The 21,018-nt window shown below is 42.5% G+C and overlaps 1 protein-coding gene across 8 annotated transcripts in view; it reads left to right on the forward strand.

The window, feature by feature from the left end:
- Positions 1–3,245: 3,245 nt before the first annotated feature.
- The window catches only part of CNOT1 (CCR4-NOT transcription complex subunit 1), a 111,662-nt gene continuing 93,889 nt past the window's right edge, over positions 3,246–21,018 (forward strand). For all 8 annotated transcript variants that reach the window (XM_082712366.1, XM_082712370.1, XM_082712368.1 and 5 more), the window contains exon 1: positions 3,246–3,654. The gene's annotated coding sequence lies outside the window, so the exon portion shown is untranslated. The remainder of the gene's footprint in view (positions 3,655–21,018) is intronic.

The following is a 21,018-nucleotide window of genomic DNA, read 5'->3' on the forward strand; positions in this document are numbered from 1 at the left end:
TTCTTCCAAGCACCTCAAAATTAATAGAGTTCACAAAGATCTTAAAGTCTCAAAGTCCTTTGTCTTCTGGGTAAATTTACCTCCACCACCTGCAACCCAATTCAATAAGGTGTCATAAGGGTTTTGTTTCCTAACAGGTAGGTTCCTCCTCCAGGCTATTTTAGGAAACAATTTAAAGAGTTTGTAAAGTTCTTCCAGAGCCCGGGATGCACAACTAATTGGAGGGTGAAGGACCGAAAGAAGGCTGTGGAAGGAGGCCAGGTGAGTAATTAACAGCTGGCTGAAATATCCTGTTTCTAAATACATTTCAACCCCTGGATACATAATTGCTGAGTTACATAAGGTGATTCAATCCTTTGTGAAGGTCTCTAGTAAAATATTTTGTCTGGGCGTGATTTCCTACTATGTCTTTCAGTAAAATGAAAAAGGTACACCAGATGATCTCCATCACCTCTTACAGTTTGTGAACATTCTACTAGTCTCCTTGCTTTCTAGTAGGGACAGAAGCCACCCAGAATTCTTGACAACACACAGTTGAAGGACTTTGATCTTCTGTTGCATGAATCCTGCAGGTACCTGGCTAAGTCCTCATGACAGGTTAAATTCTAGGAGTGTTATTCATGTAATTTCAAGGGAGGGACTGGTAGTGGGTTTAAGAATGTCTTGGAACAGCCCCAGTATAAAGTAGCAAACCATTTTCCTAGCAAAAACAGGCCAAAGTGGGGAAAGGAAACTCAGTTTTATTTCAACTTATTTTTAGGAGCTCTCGGTTTGAGGGCTGAACTAGTTGTAGAATTATCAAGTTGACCTTAGATAGTTGACCTTTGTGGGTCTCACTTTGTCTTTTTTTTTTTAAGAAAAATAATAAATTACACAAACAAAACACGAATACATCCTCTTTGTAAACAGTTCAAACAGTGTGGTAATATATAGAATAAAAAACAAAAGTTCCCTTTACCCTTCCCCATTCCACTGCTCTCCCCAGGGATAACCAGATAACCACTGGTGTCAGTTTATTTGGGATGTGTATCTTCCCAAGCCTTTCTTCTTCTTCTTTTTTTAAGATTTTATTTTTAAGTCATCTCTATATCTAATGCGGGGCTCAAACTCACAACTCCAAGATCAACAGTCCTATGCTCTACTGATGGAACCAGCCAGGTGCTCCTTTCTAAATTTTTTTTAAGCATTCAGTAATATGTAAATAGGGACAAAGTTATTTTTTCCTACTCAAATGGTAACGTACTGATTATGCTATTTTTTTTCTATTGTGCACCTTTTTTTTCACTTAGCAATAAATCTTGGAATCATGCCATATCAGTACATATAAATTTGCCTCATTTAAAAAAATATTTTTATTTATTTATTTGACAGAGAGAGAGAGATTACAAGTAGGCAGGGAGGGAGGCAGAGAGAGAAGGGGAAGCAGGCTCCCTGCTGAGCAGAGAGCCCTGTGCCGGCCTTGATCCCAGGACCCTGGGATCATGACCTGAGCTGAAGGCAGAGGCTTAACCCACTGAGCCACCCAGGCACCCCTATTTGCCTCATTCTTTTAAAAAACTTTATAGTATTCCATTATATGAATGTAGCATGCATTGATTTAACTGGTTCCCTATTGTTTCCAATTTTGGGAGGCCCCCTACATGATGTGTCAGTGAATTTCTATACATTCCTATCTGTACAAATTTGCAATATTCACCTGTGGAATAAGTCCTAGACATGGAATTACTGGTCATTCAGTTTTGAGAAACTTGGCCCAAATGCTGCTATCCACAGAGGTTTTGGCAATTTTATATGGCAACATGGAATACAAAGGTGTATTCTTTAGCCTTGGTCGGTTTAAGGGGTCTTTCACTATTAACATTATAAAGTAAGTGTTCTTCTCTGTTTCCTCATATTTCAACATTCGTTTGTGTGTCTACCACACGGTAGGTGCTGTGTTAGGTGCTGAGAATATAGCTATAAATTAGACCAAAGCAATCCTTGCCCTTGCTGTATGTGGCGTCTCTGGGTTTCATACAGTTGCTTGAAAACAGAAGACACTGAGTAAATGTTTGCTGAAAGAGCTGGCCTCCAACCGAGGAAAGGCAGATGTCAAAAAGTATTTTGGACATTATGCGAAGTGAAATAAGCCGGTTACAAAAAGACAAATACGGCATGATTCCACCTATATGAGGTATCTGAAGTAGTCAAACTCTTAGAAATAGAAAGTAGAATGGCACTTGTCAGGGATTGGATGGAGGGAACTCGTAGTTGTTCAATGGGTATAAGAGTTTCTGTTTTACAAAATGAAAAAGTTCTAGAGATCAGTTGTCCAATACGCATATAGTTAATCTTACTGTACAGAACATTTAATATAGTTAAGGTAAATTTTATGGTAAGTGTTTGGCCACCATTTAAAAAAAGAAGTATTTTTAGACACAAGAGGTAGTGAGACAGATGGCTGGGAAACAAGCTGAGTCTAGCCTAGGATGGGGTGATGAGGAGGGTAGGTTTTCTCCAAAACATAGAAAAAAACCCAACCAGTCCACACTTCGTTCCCGGTTCTCCCACCTTTGTCTGGGAACAGGTGACCCTAAAATCTTACATTCTGCTCTTGATAAATCGTAGCAAAGTTATGTTTCTATGCTTTTTCTTCTGAGAGCCTCTCTGATAACCTGATAGGTATCCGTTCTGATACCGCTTACAGGGCGTAAGCCAAAAGAGAATCTTAGCTTCCTATCTTTCTGTAAGCGATCGCTTCTTCAATAGGCAGAACTGGATAAGGAGAAAGTTCTGACCAAGTGAGGCAAACTGGGACCAAGTAGGAGACTACATTCCCCAGCATGCGCTGCTCTCTTAGGACGCAATGACGGAAGAAGACGCGATACTTTAGCGCCAGGAATGGGGCGCGGAATGAGGGACAACTACACATCCCAGAACGCAAAGCGCCCCCACTCTAGTTACAGTCCGGCTTGCTTTTGGGTAACTGGCGTTCGCGGCTAAAGGGACGCGGGGGCGAAAATGCAGCCCCGCTGTGTACGGGACTTGACACTGCCAAAGAGCAAGGAGAGGCAGGGAAAGTGCCTCAAGCCCACTCAAAGTAGCTCCCGCGCACGTTGGCGAGGGTTTATGGGCCCCCTCCCTTATTTATTGTTTCTCAGAGGCAATGCCAGGCCCCTATTGGTCGAAGACCTCGAGGGCAGGTGGGAAGTCTGTGAAGCCCCAAATCGAAGTTATCTGCGTCTCCCCATTGGTCTTCCTGTCGAGCGCAGGCGCGAGGGCTCTGTCTTCAATCCCCAGGGACGGGTGAGCGGCAATTGGCCAAAGCCCGCGAAGTAGGAGTCCGGATTGGTAGTTGCTAGCAGGAGCCTGGTTTCTTCCTTGACTTCTGCGAGTGAAAGTGTGTGATTGGTTTAAATCCGCGGGCACCTGGAGGTGATTGGGCGGGAGTCACGGGCTGGGTACGATCATTGGCTGATGCGCGGGCCATCCCTCCTCGGGCGGGCAGCGAATGATGAAATGGGAACGGGGAGGGGAAAGGCCGCGACGTGAGCGCGCGACCTCCGGCGCCATTTTGTAGAGAAACAAGCGGAGTTAACCGAAGAGGGGGTCGAGGAGAGCCGGAGTCGGGGACTCAGGAGTTTCCTGTGTCCAGCGCTGCCGGAACCGCCTGAGGTGAGGTGGGCCAGGGTCGGTGGCTGGGGCCGGCTGGCGGTGTCAGCTGCGGAACGCGAGCGCCGGTGGACGAAGGAACGGGGGTGGTCCAGGGGCCATTGGGAGCGTTTCCCGGAGCTCCGGGGAGTGAGGGGCAGTCGGGACGGGGAAGTGGCGAGGCGGGAGAGGGCGGACTCTTCCCACGGCTCGCGGAGTCTTTGGGCTCTGAAGAGCAGAGGCCGGGACGAAGGCTTCACGGAGCTGAGGGCAGAACTCGGGGTGGTCCCCCGGCCCGGGCCTGGAGGCTCTGAGGGCGGCGGTGGCGGCAGTTCGGGCGGCTGGGCCTCGCTTCGCGCGGGCTGCACCCTCCTCAGAGCCCACGAGCTCTTCAACTGCCCCTTTCTCTCTGGGCTTCCGGATGGGTGCAGTTGGCTTCGGCCCCCGAGGCCTAGTTCCAGAGGCGAGGGTCCGTGTTTGGAGTAGTTGCAGGCTCCTGGTTCTTTCTGGTCGACCTGGAGCTGGCAGTCCCCCTCCCTCTGCCCCCAGCACGTTGTCAAACCCCCGGTGTTTCGAGTATCCGCCGGTGGGAGGGGCGGGCGGGAGCCAGTACTTCCTCATTACTTCTTGCCACAGGTTTTGTTCCACTCGCGCGCCGGGGCGCTCAGACTTTTCTCCGAAGTCGGCCCTCACTCACTTGGGCCGGTGTCTGAGATGTAGTGGCGGTTTTGCTCTCCCACGGGAAGTGTCCCCTTAGAGAGCCGAACGTTTGTAGGCCTCGACGCTGGGGAAGGATTTCCTTCCTTCCTACAGGTCGTGTAGGGAGGTTGCTTAAGGCCAAACGAAACACTCTTATTCCATACCAGTCTCTCTTGCAGAATTCACCCAACTAGCCTCACACAGATGACTACCCCCGTTAGGAGCACGATTTGCAGTTAAAAATAAAAAAAAGATGCCTGATAACCTGTGAGTTTGGACATGCTGTGTTTAAAATAAACTTTGAGAAGTAAACTTTTACCCTGAAGCCACGCAATCAAACGCCACATTTCTTAGGACTCTAATAAAAAGTCTGCGTTCTTCCTGTAAGCTGAGTAATGATACTTAATTTTTCTCCTTATTTCTATATAATTCTATTGCCTTGGGAGATTTATTTTAACAGCGAATAGTTTGAGTAAATACACTTGAGTATTTTGCCGGGGGGGGGGGGCGGGGAATTCTGGCCATTGCTTTCATGACAATCCGTTTGATAGGAATACATAGGACCCCCCCCCCCCCAAAGAAAAAAGGGAGGACAGGTCAAAAATTAGAAAGCAGGGCAAACACATGAACAAACCGGTTTATGTTGAGATATTTGGGTATAATATGTTAGTAATCTGTGGCTCAGGTTGACATTCTCACCCTTCTAAAGCTGGGCAGAATAGTATTTTAGCTATTAATAAGATATATGGTAACAGTTTAAATTGTCTTGTTTTAGGACACTGCAGATTGTTACCTTGTCTAAGGAGAAAATGAGCTGATGATACATAAAGTTTTAGGCTTCTAGTTGTACTTTGAAATGGTAGCATGTTGATAAAACCTGTTGAGTTGAGAGGGTTGGTCCCTTTTCAACAAGTGTGGGTCCCAAGTCCTTCATTGGAAAATTAACTCTAGAATCAAGGCACAAAGACTTGACCATTAATAACTGAAAACATTTCCCTTTCTTGCCTAAGATTGTATGTAACCTTAGAAGGCAGGGTTTTGTGGCATGTGGTGGAACTGAACTGAAATGCACTTGGTTTCTAAACACTCAGATGGATTAGTTTTTGGCTTAGGTTTTGTTCTTTTTTCTTTTTCTTTCCTTTTTTAAATCTCTCTCTCTCTCTAGTCTCTGAGTTTCTGCTGGGCTTGTTTAAATCCCGGTCTCTTCAACATGGAATCTTGTCAGGCTAAGTACTGTGACATTCTTCTAACTTGGGGTTATGTCATTTAAAAACAAACTACTGTGTGAAGGCAGGAGAGGAAATGCTCGCTATCTCTTCAAGACATTTCTTGAAGACTAATCGCATATTACTCTTGCATGTTGCTTTTTCTAAGCATGTTTTTGGTTAGATTCTGATAAGCAGTCATGAAAAGCTTTCTTTTTAACCAGCCTAAGGTGATGAACTTGAATTTTTATTTCATTCTACGAGGTAGCAAATCTTTTTGGCATTCAGTGCTATGGTAGGGAATTTATCCATAGTAATTCTAATTGAATGCTCACATGTTCTTTAAGATACTAATTTTTGGTAAGATGTTGTTTATACTTCTGGAATGACCAAAAATAATAGCCTGCCATTTTGAAATGCTGTGTTTTATGAACTTAGTATCCTTTATTAAAGTACAAAACTAACTTTCAAGTCATTTAAAAATATTAGCTGAGGCACTTCTTAAATGGCTCTGTGACCAAACTGAACTTCCTGCTGGGACCTTTCAAAATGGCATCCAACTGAGTCTTATTTTAAGACCTTATATATAGAAAAATCCTACAGTTTCTTTTCTGTTTGCTCACAATTTTAAGAGGCGTGTTTCAAAGCTAAAATGGGCTCAAAACCTTTATGCAATAGTTTAATGTACTTTTCACTCTTACATTTGTAAGAATGTAGTAAAGCAAATAAAATAAATTGTTTATTGAAAAGCCCGTTTAAGGGACCCCTGGGTGGCTCAGTGGGCCAGTGTCTGCCTTCCATTCAGGTCATCAAGTCCCATATCAGGCTCCTTGCTCAGTGGGGACCCTGCTTTTCGCTCTGCCCGACATTCTTCCTGCTTGTGTGCTCTCCCTTTTTCTCCCTTTCCCCCTCTGACAAATAAATAAAATCTGGGGGTGGGGGAGCACCTTTAAGAACTCAGTAATTAGAGGTGTAGACTTAATCTGAAACCCTGTGTTGAGATTTGAAGGAAATGCAGCGTCTTTGGAAGTGTAGATTTAAGAAATGCATTTCTGTGTTTAATGTTGGAAAGCTCAGCATAAATCTCCAGGATAAAATGTTTCGGTTAATTTTGTTAACAGTTGTTAGGAGGAAATCCGTAAAATGTTGACTGAGATGTTAAACTGTCTGCAGGAGAAGTGTGTGTGTGTGTTGTGCTAATTATATAAAATATAAAAGGGAGTGAAGGCGTATTTTGAAAACCTCATCTTACTGTTCTTAATCCTCATCAAGAGCTCAGCATTTTCCATTTCAGATAGTTTTAAAGTTTGTCACCTTGGATTTATAACTCAGTTTTGAAATGCAATGTTAGTTTTAAATTTTTAGACTAATCATAAGAACAGTTAACCCTTCGTTTCAGACCCTTTCTTTCCTTTATCTATCCTCAACTTGGGCTTGAACTCATGATGCCAAGATCAAGAGCCCTGTGTTCTATTTACTGAGCCAACCTGCGCACCCCCCCAGCTTGCCTTTTTTTGCAATAGCTATATTTCTTTTCTTGCTTTTTTTCTTTTGAAAGAGCTTATTTATTTTAGAGAGAGTGCATGAGTGAGCAGGGGGAGGGGGCACAGAGAGGGAGAGAATCCCAAGCAGACTTGGGGCTTAATCCCAGACCCAGAGGTCGTGACCTGTCCTGAACTGAAATCAAGAGTTGGCACTCAACTGACTGAGCCACCCAGTCAGCACCCCTTTGCAGTAGCTTACTAATCTTCAGTATCTTTCCCTCATGATTTGTTTGTTTTTAAAATTACATACATAATATGTAAATGCATTCCAAATGTAAATAATTTCAGGAATATAGTTAACTCTTTACTGCCGAATTGCCTCCTAAATCACTGGTTTGAAAACAATGATCCTCTGCTCAGAAGTCCTTCACATCCCATGCTGGGTGCTGTGTAAGTGTTGATCCCTCCCTACCTGTGGCATCATTTTAGTCTTTTTTTTTTTTTTTTAATATTTTATTTATTTATTTGAGGGAAAATGAGTGAGAGAGAGCATGAGAGAGGAGAAGGTCAGAGGGAGAAGCAGACTCCCCAAGGAGCTGGGAGCCTGATGCGGGATTTGATCCTGGAAGTCCAGGATCATGACCTGAGCCGAAGGCAGTTGCTCAACCAACTGAGCCACCCAGGCGCCCATCATATTACTGTCTTACGCTATAGTCACAAGACTGTTTGTGGTTCCTAATACATCTTTGCCTCTTCTATATGTAATGTCATTGTGTCTACCAAAACATCTGTCATTCAAACTTGTATGTGTCTATATACATCTCTGCCCTGATTTTCCTATACCTCTTGGGCAGTTTCACTTACCTATAGCATATACTGTTTTGCCTTATAAGTTTTCTGCCTCATAGTGGGTAATCCCCCCACCCCCCCCAAACATGTTACTGCCCTGAATTGTAATTGAGTGATTTTTACACTTGGGTAGATTTATAGTGTTTTTCTTGGGACTGTATACTTCTAATTCTGTTGATATCTTTTAGATGGTTAAACTTTAAAAGCTAGCCATATAGAATTATGGTATCATCCTTTAGGAAAGTGAAGCCAAGGAAGGTAAGGTGACTTTCTTAGTTTAAGGTCAGGCAGACCAGGTTTTCCTGCTCTACCCTAATGCTCATTCTGTCTTTCCACATTCCGCTTGAGTTCAGTACAAGGGAAAGAATGATGTATGAATTCATCAAAAAAGAGCATAGGGTCACCTGGGTGGCAAGGTCGGTTAAGTGTCCAGTTCTTTTCTTTCTTTTTTTTAATCCACTGAGCCACCCAGGTGCCCCCTTCTTTTTTTTAAAAAAAGATTTATTTATTTGAGAGAACTTGTCAGAGCAAGGGAAGGGGAAGCCGACTTTGCTAAGTGCACAGCTCAGTGAGGGGCTTGATCTCATGACCCTGAGATCATGACCTGAGCTGAAATCAAGAGTTGGATGTTAAACCAACTGAGCCACCCAGGTGCTCCAGGTGGCTGACTCTTGACCTCAGCTCAGGTCTTGATCTCAGGGTTGTGAATTCAAGCTCTCCTTTAAAAAAAAAAAAAAGCATAGTCTTCGTGGTTAACCATTTGTTTTTTGAGAGTATCATTGTATAATTAAAATCTCTGGAGTATTTAGCAAATCATGACTATCTCTATTAATAATAATTCTACAGAATTAAACTGTTTCTTAGGTAATTACCTAGGGAGATTTTTTTTTTCTTTGCTCCTAATCTGTGTTTCCCCCCATTTTATTGACATAATTGACTCACAGCACTGTATAAGTTTCATATGCATAGTGTAACAGCTTGACCTAGATATATTGTGAGATATTGCCAATATTTATTTGGATGAGATTTTCTTTTTTTTGGAAGAGATTTTCTTAGTTGTGACCAAAGCAAATACAGATTTTTTTTTTTCCTCAGCAGTTTTTTTGTAGGACAAGACAAAAGATTTGAATGTTTCTTCTTTTCAGTGTGAAAATGTAAAACTCATAACTGACACAAAGGTGGTCTTTCCTGTTACAGTTACTGTGAGTGGTCATATTTAACTCAGTGTAAATTAACTTGCACTTCCTTTAAGATCTCCAAAGTATAGGGAGGGATTTAGGTTTTAATGAATAAGTTTTTTCTTGGTATAGTTGCATATGTATATAATATATATATACTTAATATGTATATATTTAACCTATCTATATTCTTTTTTTTTTTTTTAAAGATTTTATTTATTTGTCAGAGATAGAGGGAGAGAGAGCGAGTGAGCACAGGCAGACAGAGAGGCAGGCAGAGGGAGAAGCAGGCTCCCCGCCCGAGCAAGGAGCCCGATGTGGGACTCCATCCCAGGACCCTAGGATCATGACCTGAGCCGAAGGCAGCTGCTCAACCAACTGAGCCACCCAGGCGTCCCTAACCTATCTATATTCTTAAGATTTATTTATTTGAGAGAGTGAGAGTATGTGTAAGTGTGTAAGGAGGGGGACAGAGGGAGAGAAACAATCCCACATGGACTCCTGAGCAGAGAGCCTAGCTCCAGCCCAATCCACCCATGAGAACACAACCTGAGCCAAAACAAGCAGTTGGATACCCAACCAACTGAGCTACCCAGGCACCTTGGTGTAGTGATATTTTAAAAGTAACTCAAAGTCGGGGCAGCTGGTGGCTCAGTGGGTTGAGCCTCTGCCTTCGGCTCAGGTCATGATCTCAGGGTTCTGGGATGGAGCCTTGCATCGGGCTCTCTGCTCAGCAGGGAGCCTGCTCCCCCCTCTCTCTCTGCCTGCCTTTCTGCCTACTTGTGATCTCTGCCAAATAAATGAATAAAATCTTAAAAAGATAGCTCAAAGAAGGGTACTTTTAGTAGTCAAGTATATTGACTTATGTAGCTTTATAATTTTGTAATTACTATTACAAAATATTACTATAATTTTGTAATTACAGATGCTTCTGAATATTCAGTTGATTCCACAGCAGGAACTTGATTGTTTCCTAATTTTGTAGTAGACATACTTCTTGGTTCACTTTCTCAGTTTTTAAAAAATAGGGGTTTATTGGGGTTTTCGATAGGCTCAGTCTGTAGAGCATGGGTCTCTAGGTCTCTGGGTCATGAGTTCAAGCCCCACGCTGGCTATAGAGCTTACTTAAAAAAACAAATGAAAAAGATAGGGATTTATTTGCTAACTATGTCATACTGTGCTGGTGTATGGATTGGATCAAGTCTTGTAAAATTGTGGAAAGTATAAAAGACTATTAAATGTTCTTTAAGGGTTACTATTAAGATTCTATTGAGTCTGGTAAAACTGCTTATTCAAAGTAGCATGGTTAGGAAGCAGTTCAGCTCTTGCTCCATTTGTTATTCCCTCATTTCAAACCTGTTTACTACTTGTTGACCATTATACCTTTGAATATTTCCTTAACTCTTGTCAGGTGGGTTCCCCAAAAAATGTTTTGTACTAGGCTTTTCTAAGCTCAGTAATACATAATTCTGGGATGTTCATGATTGGATTATTCCCACTTGTTTGTGTTCTTTAGTTTGGGTAATAGTTACTGTGTGTATACCCACAGTTATGGCATGAATATATTTTTTTTAAAAAGATTTTATTTATTTATTTGGCAGACAGAGATCACAAGTAGGCAGAGAGGCAGGCAGAGAGAGTAGAAAGCAGGCTCCCTGCAGAGCTGAGAGCCCGATGTGGGACTCGATCCCAGGACCCTGGGATCATGACCTGAGCTGAAGGCAGAGGCTTTAACCCACTGAGCCACCCACGCACCCCATGGCATGAATATCTCAAGACTATTCCCCTTCCCTTGGGTGACTGGCTGGTTCAGTTGGTGGAGTCTGTGGTTCTTGATCTTGGGGTCATGAGTTTGAGCCCCACATTGGGTGTAGAGATTACTTAAAAATACATACATTAAAAAAGGAAACAAATAGTGTTTAAAAAAAAAAAAAGGGAGACACCTTGCTGGCTTAGTTGGTAGAGGTTTCAAATTTTCTTAAAAAATTTTTTTTTTATTTGAGAGAGATGGAGCAGGAGCTAGAAGGAGAGGGAGAAGCAGACTCCCGCTGAGGAGAGAGCAAAGCCAGATGCAGGGCTCTATCCTGGGACCATGACCCAAGCATAAGGCAGATGATTAGCCGACTGAGCCACCCAGGCACCCCGACCTTGCAAATCTTGATCTTGGGGTTGTAGATTTGAGCCCCATGTTGGGTATAGAGATTGGTTAAAAATAAAGTCTTGGGGGGGACACTTGAGTGGCTTGGTTGGTTGGGCATCTGTCTTGGTCATGACCAATCCCCACGTTGGGCTCCCTGTATAGTGGGAGGCCTCCTTTTCCCTCTTCCATTCCCCCTGCTTGTGTTCCCTCTTTCAGTCTCTCTCTCTCTCTCTGTCGAATAAATAAATAAAATCTTTAAAAAAAAAAAATATGGGGAGCTTGGGTGTTTAAGTCAGTTAAGTGACCCACTCTTGATGATTTCACGTCAGGTTTGTGAGATCAAGCCCTGTATCCAGGCTCTGAGCTTTGATGGAGTCTGCTTAAGATTCCCTCTCTCCTTTCCCCCACACCTCTGCCTCTCTCTCTAAATAAATAATAATGAAAATAAAATCTTAAATACTCCTCTTCCCTTTTCAAACAGGCAAACATGCTAGAGATTGTAGGCATTGAGGTTATCTGTCCAAATGTAAAATGTAGAAATTATATGAAAATATTTAGTCATGCCCAGTCACTAAGCCTTATGGCAACCACAAAACATTGGTACGATACCTTAATATACTAACTTAGTTGTGGAATATTTGTATAAAACTTTGTAGAGGTCTTCTGTGTGTGAGTTTCAGTGACTAATTCTCTCATAATGTGCTATTATTATCTACCTTGCTTCTACCCTTGGTCCCCTATAGTTTGTTTTCAGTTCATCATCTAAAGTGATTCTTCCGTTTTGAAAATCCTATCTTGTCATCCTATTGAAAACCACCTGTTGATTCTCCATTTGTCTTTAGTAAAAGCCAGAGTCCTTCATTACTTACAGGATTTACCTCCTCACATATTCTGCCTTCTCCCCAACTTACTCTCTCTGCCTCCTGTCCCCCCACCCCTATTGGTTTCCTTCAAGTACCCTTGGCCTCCTTGCTTTTTGCCTTACACATGCCGTGCACTCTCTTAGGAAGCCTTTGCACCAACTGACCAGTCCTTCTGCCTAGAACATTTTTTCTCTGATCTGTGTGCATGGCTAACCACCCCCCCCCCCGGGTCATTGGGGAGCCTGCTTCTCTCCCTCTGATGTGTTCTGTGCTTGTGCTCTGTCAGATGAATAAAGAAAATCTTTTCTTTTCTTTAAAAGATCTTATTTATTTATTTATTTATTTGTCAGAGAAAGACAGAGAGGGAACACAAGCAGTGGCAGAGGAGGAAGCAGGCTTCCCACACAGTGGGGATCCCGATGCGTGGCTCTATCCCAGTACCCTTGGATCATGACCTGAGGTGAAGGCAGACGTGTAATGAATGACTGAGCTACCCAGGTGCCCCTAAATAAATAAAATCTTAAAAAAAAAAAAAAAAAAAAAAGACTTCTTTTTCAGTAAGGCTCTCTCTGGCCACCACACTAATTGCAGCCCTTCAGTCTCCCTATTTGGTTCCCTTTACCTTGCTGTTTTCTTGTCTGTAGTACTTAGCATCTCCTAACATGTTTCTCATATATATATATATATATTTTTTTTTTTAATTTATTTTTATTAGAGAGAGAGAGGTCACATGTAGGCAGAGAGGAAAACAGAGAGAGTGGGGAAAGCAGGCCTCCCGCTGAGCAGAGAGACCGATGTGGGGCCCGATCCTAGGACCCCGAGATCATGACCCGAGCCGAAGGCAGAGGCTTAACCCACTGAGCCACCCAGGCGCCCCTCATATATATTTTTTAAAGATTTTATTTATTTATTTGACAGAGCAAGAGAGGGAGCACAAGCAGGGGAGTGGGAGAGGGAGAAGCAGGCCTCCCGCTGAGCAGGGAGCCTGATGTGGGGCTCGACCCCAGAATCCTGGGATCATGACCTGAGCCAAAGGCAGATGCTTAACGACTGAGCCACCCAGGTGCTCCTCATATGTACTTTTTAATATTTCATTTTTTAAAAAGATTTTACTTATTTGAGAGAGAGAGCAGAAGTAGGGGGATCAGCAGAGGGAGAGGGAGAAGTGTACTCCCCTCTGAGCAGGGAGCCTTATTCGGGGCTGATCCCAGGACCCTGGGACCACGACCCAAGCCTAAGGCAGATGCTCAACCAATTAAGCCACCTAGGCGGCTCTTTTCATTTTTTAAAGTAATTTCTTCTCCCATTTCGGGGTCAAATTCACAATCCTGAGATCAAGAGACATGCTCTACTGACTGAGCCAGCCAGGTTCCCCCCTTTCATTATTTCTTAAGATTATTATTTCTCACCTCCAGTGGAAATGCAGTAATTTATGAATGTCTGTTCACCCATATGTTTCAAATACCTGACACATGTAAGTACTCAATAAATATTTGACTGGGTTAATAACGTATAATAAAGTTACATAAACTGTTTTCTGTGATAAGTTGTGGTAGCCACTTAATATAAGTCATATAATTTCTTATTGTCTGATGAATTTAAGTTGTGCTTGGCTTTGTGTTAACTTTGTGGAGAGCCAGACTTGAGGTGCTCACATCTGGGGCTTACCCTACAGAAAATAGATGCAAAGCCATTTTCTTAGCAAGGGCACTATTGGTGTTTGGGCAGGATAGTTCTTTGTGGCGGTGTCCATCTTTGGTTATTTCATCTCTAATTCTCATTAAGTGCCAGTGTCTCTCCCACTCCTACAAATTTTAGAATGCTTTTGGAGATTACATTGCCTTCTAGTTTATTCCAGTAAATAACCTCTTGAGGAAGATTTCTTTTCATTGTTCTTTTATTTACTTTAGAGTCAATTATTTTTGGTGTAAATTACAAATTTCTTAAAATTGAACTTTGCAGTGTCCCAAATGAGAAAACTGCATGAAGAGGAGGAATAGTGTATTTCACTGATTCTAAAACATTGTCAACATTTTAATGACTCTGAAATTGGATGTATCATAATCTTTTTTTTTTTTTAAATTTTTATTTATTTATTTGACAGAGAGAGAGCACAAGCAGGTGGAGTAGCAGGGAGAGGGAGAAGCAGGCTCCCTGCTGAACAAGGAGCCTGACGCGGGGCTCAATCCCAGGACCATCAAGACCTGAGCTGAAGGCAGTCACATAATATGCCCACCCATATTTGGGCACCCCAATGTTTCATGTTAGAAAAGTATTACCAAGTAAACTTTCTTAATGACACATAAGTAGAGATGCTTCTGTAGTTAAAGACTAATTAATCTTGGGGCGCCTGGGTGGCCCAGTTGGTTAAGCATCCGGTTCTTGATCTCCGCTCAGGTCTTGATCTCTCCAGGTTGTGAGCTCAAGCTCTGTGTTGGGCTCCATGCTGGGTATGGGAATGGGCATGGGCACGGGCACAGAGCCTACTTAAAAACAAGACAAAGACTAACCTGAAATGAGATTATGGAAAATTATCTCTATTTCATGGGTGATGAAGATGAAAGAAGTTTCCCAAACTTTGGCTACATTTTGCTTGCTGTTCTATCTAGTCAAATTGTATTTTAGGGAACTAGAAATTGATACAGTAATGGATTTATCAGGGTTCTGGAATGTTTTCAGTGCTCTCAAAGCCGGTTGGCAGTGATGGTGAGGAAGAGCTGTGGAATAAACCCAAGGCATGTATGTCTCTGGGAGCCAATGTAAGGGATAATACGCAGGAAACAATAGTGAGAGTGTGATTAAATTTTATAGTGCATCATAGATACTAAAGAGGAAGAGAGATAGATTAGTAGATTATCCTGTAGATGATCTGAAGTGGTTTGGGAGATTTTGGACGGGCTAGGGCTTGAGCTAGGCCCTGGTCTTATTACCTCATGCATTGTCCACTTACGGAGGATTCTTAGCCTGACTCCTGGTAACCACTAACTTCCCTCTCTTGAAAGTTATTAATGATCACTTAGTTGCTAATTCCAGTAATTTATAATTCCCATATACTTTTTGTACACTGCCAACTATACCTTTATTTATTTATTTTTAAAGATTTTATTTATTTATTTGACAGAGAGACACAACGAGAGAGGAAACACAAGAAGGGGGAGTGGGAGAGGGAGAAGCAGGCTTCTCGCTGAGCAGAGAGCCTGACGCGGGCCTCCATCCTAGGACCCTGGGATCATGACCTGAGCTGAAGGCAGATGCTTAACGATTGAGCCACCCAGATCCCCCTATATGTTTATTTTTAAAAATATTTTTATTTTTTGGGGCGCCTGGGTGGCTCAGTGGTTTGGGCTGCTGCCTTCGGCTCGGGTCATGATCTCAGGGTCCTGGGATCGAGCTCCGCATCGGGCTCCCTGCTCCGCAGGAAGCCTTCTTCCCTCTCTCTCTCTCTCTCTGCCTGCCTCTCTGCCTACTTGTGATCTCTGTCTGTCAAATAAATAAATCTTTAAAAAAAATATTTTTATTTTTGAGAGAGAGCAAACATGTACATGCGGGTTGAGCGGGGAGAGGCTGCAGGAAAGGGTGAGAGAGAATCTCAAAAAGACTCCCTGCTTATTCACCTTGACATCCTTTGTTGTTTAATTCTTTAGAATCTTAATAATTTTTTTTATCCTGAGAGATTAAACAGTAGACTTGTTAAGAAAACAAAAGTGAAAATGTAAACAAAATTTTAAAATAAAGTTAAAAAAAAAAACAACTCTCTGCTTAGTGGAAAGCTCATCACAGGACTTGAGATCATGACCTGAGGTAAAATCAAGAGTCAGATGTGTAACTAACTGAGCCACTCAGGTGCCTCTGACAACTATACCTTTGTAAAATCTCTCCCCCATGGTTTTCATAGCGTATGGATGTATTAGTTATTGGTTGTGGCATAGCAAAGTACCCCCAAATTCAGCCATTTAAAACTTGTTCTTTATTTCACAGACACAGTTGGCTGATTGCTTTTGACTCAGTGTCTTTCACAAAGTTGCAGTGCAGGTATCCACAGGCAGTAGTCAGCCCAAGGCTGAAGGGTGGAGAGTTCTTATAAACTCACTCACCTGGCAGTTGGCAGGCTTCAAATCCTTGCTGGCTGTTGGTTGGCAGACATCTGTTGCTTGTCACATGTGCCTTCTCCATAGGGTTACTCACAGGATGGCAACTTGCTTTTCTTGGAGCACAGGCTCAGAGAGTTAAACAAGGTAGAAGTCAGTCTTTTTGTAGTTGAATCTTTGAAAGGACTATTTTCTTCTTTTGAAACCACTCTTAAGTAAGGTCCATCCCACTTGTAAGGGGAGGGGATTACATAAGGATAGACCTTATCTATCCTTATGCAGGGATTGTTGGGGTTATTTTAGAGGCTGCCTGCCACAGTGGACATTTGTCAAAGATTCGTCCTTGGAACTCTTTTTAGGGAATGTTATCTGTTCATAGGTTTTACTTATTGCCGCAAAGTCGAGGAGGACTCTGCTTGGCTTCTGATAATATGCAGTCCAAGTTTCTTCTGCCTGTCTAGCTACTCTGCATTTCCCTTCTTGAGTTTATCTTTTTTCTTTTCTTTTTTAAAAAAATTTTATTTAGTTTTTTATTCATGAGAGACAGACAGGCAGAGGCAGAGGGGAGAAGCAGGTTCCAGGGAGCCTGTTGCAAGACTCAATCCCAGGACCCTGAAATCATCACTTGAGCCAAAGGCAGACACTTAACTGACTGAGCCACTCAGGCATCCCGAGTTCCTTCCTCTTTTTCAGCCACCTTTAAAATGCTAAGCTTTTTTAGGATTCTAAAACCCTTATTTTCTTTCTATACTTCTCCTTTGCTGTTTCTTTTTTATTTTATTTTTTTACTTATTTGGGAGAGAAGAGACCGAGAGGAGAGCACAAGCAGGGGGAGAGGCAGAGAGAGAGGAAGAAGCAGACTCCCGACTGAGCTGAGAGCCTGACATGGGGCTGGATCCCAGGACTAGAGATCATGACCTGAGCCGAAGGCAGACACCCAACCATCTGAGCTGTGCAGGCTCAGATGTCTCTCTTTTTTTTTTTTTTTTTTTTTTAAGGATTTTATTTATTTATTTGTGCGAGAGCGAGCGAGAGCGAGCACAGGCAGACAGAATGGCAGGCAGAGTCAGAGGGAGAAGCAGGCTCCCTGCGGAGCAAGGAGCCTGATGTGGGACTCGATCCCAGGACGCTGGGATCATGACCTGAGCCGAAGGCAGCTGCTTAACCAACTGAGCCACCCAGGCGTCCCTCAGATGTCTCTTTTAAATGTTGATAACTCCCAAATCTTTTATTTGCAGCTCACCCTTGCTGTGCTGCAGGCTGAAATTCTCAACCAACTGGTGGGTTTCATTTGTATGTGTCACTCCAGATATGTCCGAAATAGAATTCCTCATTTTCTTTCTTGCCATGTAAACTTTCTCTTCTCAGTTTTATGTCAGAAGTAAGTGGAACCCAGATGCTTAGTGGAAATGTTTTTGACTTTTCTTTTGGTTCACCTTTCTTGCTTATTCAGTTTCAGAATCCTTGCAGTTCCCTGCTGAATGCATTCACTTCTCTTCCCTTCTAATATGTATATTTTTAAATATTTTATTTATTTGAAAGAGAGCCCGAGCAGGGGGTGGGGCAAAGGCAGAGGAAGAGAGAATCTTAAGCAGGTTCCATGCTCAGCGGGGAAGCCCAGCATGGAGCTTGATCTCAGGACTCTGAGATCATGACATGAGCTGAAATCAAGAGTCGGAGGCTTAACTGGCTAAGCCATCCAGGTGTCTAGCTTCTAAAATTTTTTTTACCTGATCCTGTCCTTTGTTAGTAGGCAAAGTGGGTTACTGTTGTATCAAACAACCCCAAAATATCAGTGGTTTAACAGAGTAGATATTTCTATTCAGATAACTTTCATTGAGAATGTTCATTAGGTTACCTTTCTTGTGGTAATTCAGGAACCCAGGCTCCTTCCATCTTAGGCACTGCTTTTCTCTAGAGGGAGGGTCCAGAGTAGGTTTTATGGACAAGGTCTGGAAGTGGCTGGTATCATTTTTTGGCTTGCATTTCGTTGGCTAGAACTTGGGGTTTCTTGGCCACACCTATGCAAGAGAGGCTGAGAAATGTAATCTAGCAATTCAGCCAGGTAGAGGGAAGAGATTGGGTGAATATGTAGCTAGTTTCTCCTATTCCCTTATTCCCTAAAATATATTCCCTGTAGCATCTAGGATTGTCTTTTTTTTTTTTTTTTTTAAGATATTTATTTGAGAGAGTTCACAAGCTGGGGGGAGGGGTTAGAGGGAGAAGTAGATTCCCCGCTGAGCAGGCAGCCTGATGTGGGACTCCATCCCAGAACCCTGGGATTATGACCTGAGCCAAAGGCAAACACTCAACTGACTGAGTCACCCAGGTGCCCCCCAGGATCATCTTTATGACAGAATCCAGAAGTCTGAAATGGGTTCTATACATATGAGAAAGGAAAGCCACAAATTTGGTGTCAGTTAACTCCAGAAGACCTTTCATTTTGGCCGGTGGCAGGGTTAGTGTGTGGGGGTTGTACTTAAGGCTGTGATTTATTACAGCAAAAGGATACAGAGCAAAATAAAAGGGAAAAGTCCTGTAAGGTGAAGTCTGAGGAAACTAGACTCATGCTTTCAAGCTGAACCTCTCCCAGTGCCTTTCCCAGTGGAGTCATATGGGGCATACTTAATTCCTCCAGCAAGGAATTGTGACAACACATGTGTGTGAAATGTTGCCCAGCAGGGGAAGCGTGTTAGAGAATCAATGCCTAGGATTGTTACTGGGGACTTGTCATGTGAGCACCTTTTGGCTACGACATACTAAAATTCGAGGTTCTCAGAAGGAAGGCCAGGTGTTCAGCATAAATCACATTTTTGGGTAGAGTTTAGGCACAGGGAGCCACTCTTAATTAGTTCTGGGAGTGGGGATTAGTTTTTCCCCATTCAAGTTATGACAGCAGCCAAAGGCCAACTTGTTAAGTCTAAGGATAGCAGTCTCAGGCATTCTGTGTTAACTGTTTTCTGCTCATTGAATGAGATGGATGGTCTCCATGGGAAGGGATTTTGTATAATCTTGGAATACGCAAAACTTTGTTGACCTGATATTTTACTTAAATTACTTTTCTATTTCAGTAGGGGAAAAAAATTGCAGTTTCCTTCCTAGCTCCTTTCATCTATCCTTTCAGATAGCTATTTTTGTATCATTCTAGATGCTCTGCATATAAGGACATATACATATGCAGAATGCTGTTCTGTAACTTGCTTTCCTCCCAATAGATAATTTCCATTCTTTCTAACTCCTTTTTTAAGTTATTACATAATATTCCTTTTTATGATTTACTTAACCATTGCCCTTTTGATAGATATTTAGGCCATTTTCAGATGCTATGATGTTAAATAGTTGTTTGTTTCATGGAGGAAAAGGGAATGAATTAAAGGACTGCTGAGTATTCAGTGCAGAATTGGGGCTTTAGGGTTCTAAAACTCCTTTTACTCATCTTTTATGTAAGGTTGGAGATACCAGGGTTTGTTTTAGGAATTGGTATTAAATTCCTAAAATTGGTAGGAATTGGTATTAAAACAATTATTTAGGCAGTGATTTTGGAGGTGCAACACAGGGGGTTTTGTTTTTGTTTTTTGTTTTTTGAAATCATCTTACCTCTGCTGTCCAGTTCTTTAATGTTCTCTTAAATACTGTCTTTAGGGATGTCTGGGTGGCTCAGTCAGTTTAGTGGCTGCCTCTTGATTTTGACTCAGGTCATGATCTCAGGGTTGTGAGATAGTTGGGTTCATTCTGGGTGTGGAGCCTGCTTAAGATTCTCTCCCTCTCCCTTTGTGGGTACCCCCCCCCCCACCTCCCATTTGCTTGGAAGATCTCTTTCTAAAAATAAGCATAGAGATAGAGATATATATAGGTACAGATATGGAGGGGCATAAGGCTGGCACAGTTGGTAGAGTATGCAACTTTTGATCTTGGGGTTTTAAGTTCATGTCCCATGGTGGGTGTAGAGGTCCCTTAAAAATAAATTAAAAAAAAAATGGTGAACAGGGGTACCTGGGTGGCTCAGTTGGTTAAGTGTCTGCCTTTGGCTCAGGTCATTATCCCAGAGTTCTGGGATCAAGCCCTGAATCAGGCTCCCTGCTCAGTGGAGAGCCTCCTCCTCCCTCTGCCTGCCACTCTTGCCTGCTTGTGTGCTCTATCAAATAAAGAAATAAAATCTAAAAAAAAAAAAAGTGAGAAAATACTTAAGTCTCATAATGCTACAATTTGACCTTGAAAATTCTCAACTCTGGAAAGTACCATTCCAATTTAGAAGTAGTCTAGCTGAGCGATCTCTTCTCATTTTCTCCAATTATGGAAATACATCTACATCTGAAATCAAGAGTCATATGCTTAACTGACTGAGCCACCCAGGTGTCCCTGGGTGTTGGAGTTTTAATAAACTGGTAGTGTTGGGTCTTGCCTATTTAGCTTCTTGAAGTACCTGTTGATATTTAAACCTAGAGCAAGTTATGTGATAATGCCAGGATTTCTGGGTTCAGTGCAATGGGAGACCAAATTGCCTTTACAAAGGTATCTTTGGCCCAATTGGAAGTTAAGGAGAGAAAAAGGAACAAATGTGAAGGGCTTTCCTTGTCATCTTAGTAGAGATTGCATTAAGGTTTAATACTCTTCTTCTTTCTTCTTCTTCTTTCTCCTCCTCCTCCTCCTCCTCCTCCTTCTTCTTCTTCATCTTCTTCTTCTTCTTCTTCTATTTATTTGAGAGAGAAAAAGAGAGAACATGAGAGGCAGGAGGGTCAGAGGGAGAAGCAGGCTCCTGGCAGAGCAGGGAGCTCGATGTGGAACTCCGTCCCGGGACTCCAGGATCATGACCTGAGCTGAAGGCAGTTTCTTAACCTACTGAGCCACCCAGGCACCCAGTTTGATACACTTTTTTTTTTTT

The sequence above is a fragment of the Mustela nivalis genome (assembly GCF_964662115.1).
Source record: "Mustela nivalis genome assembly, chromosome: 18".
In the NCBI taxonomy this organism is placed as follows: Eukaryota; Metazoa; Chordata; class Mammalia; order Carnivora; family Mustelidae; genus Mustela; species Mustela nivalis.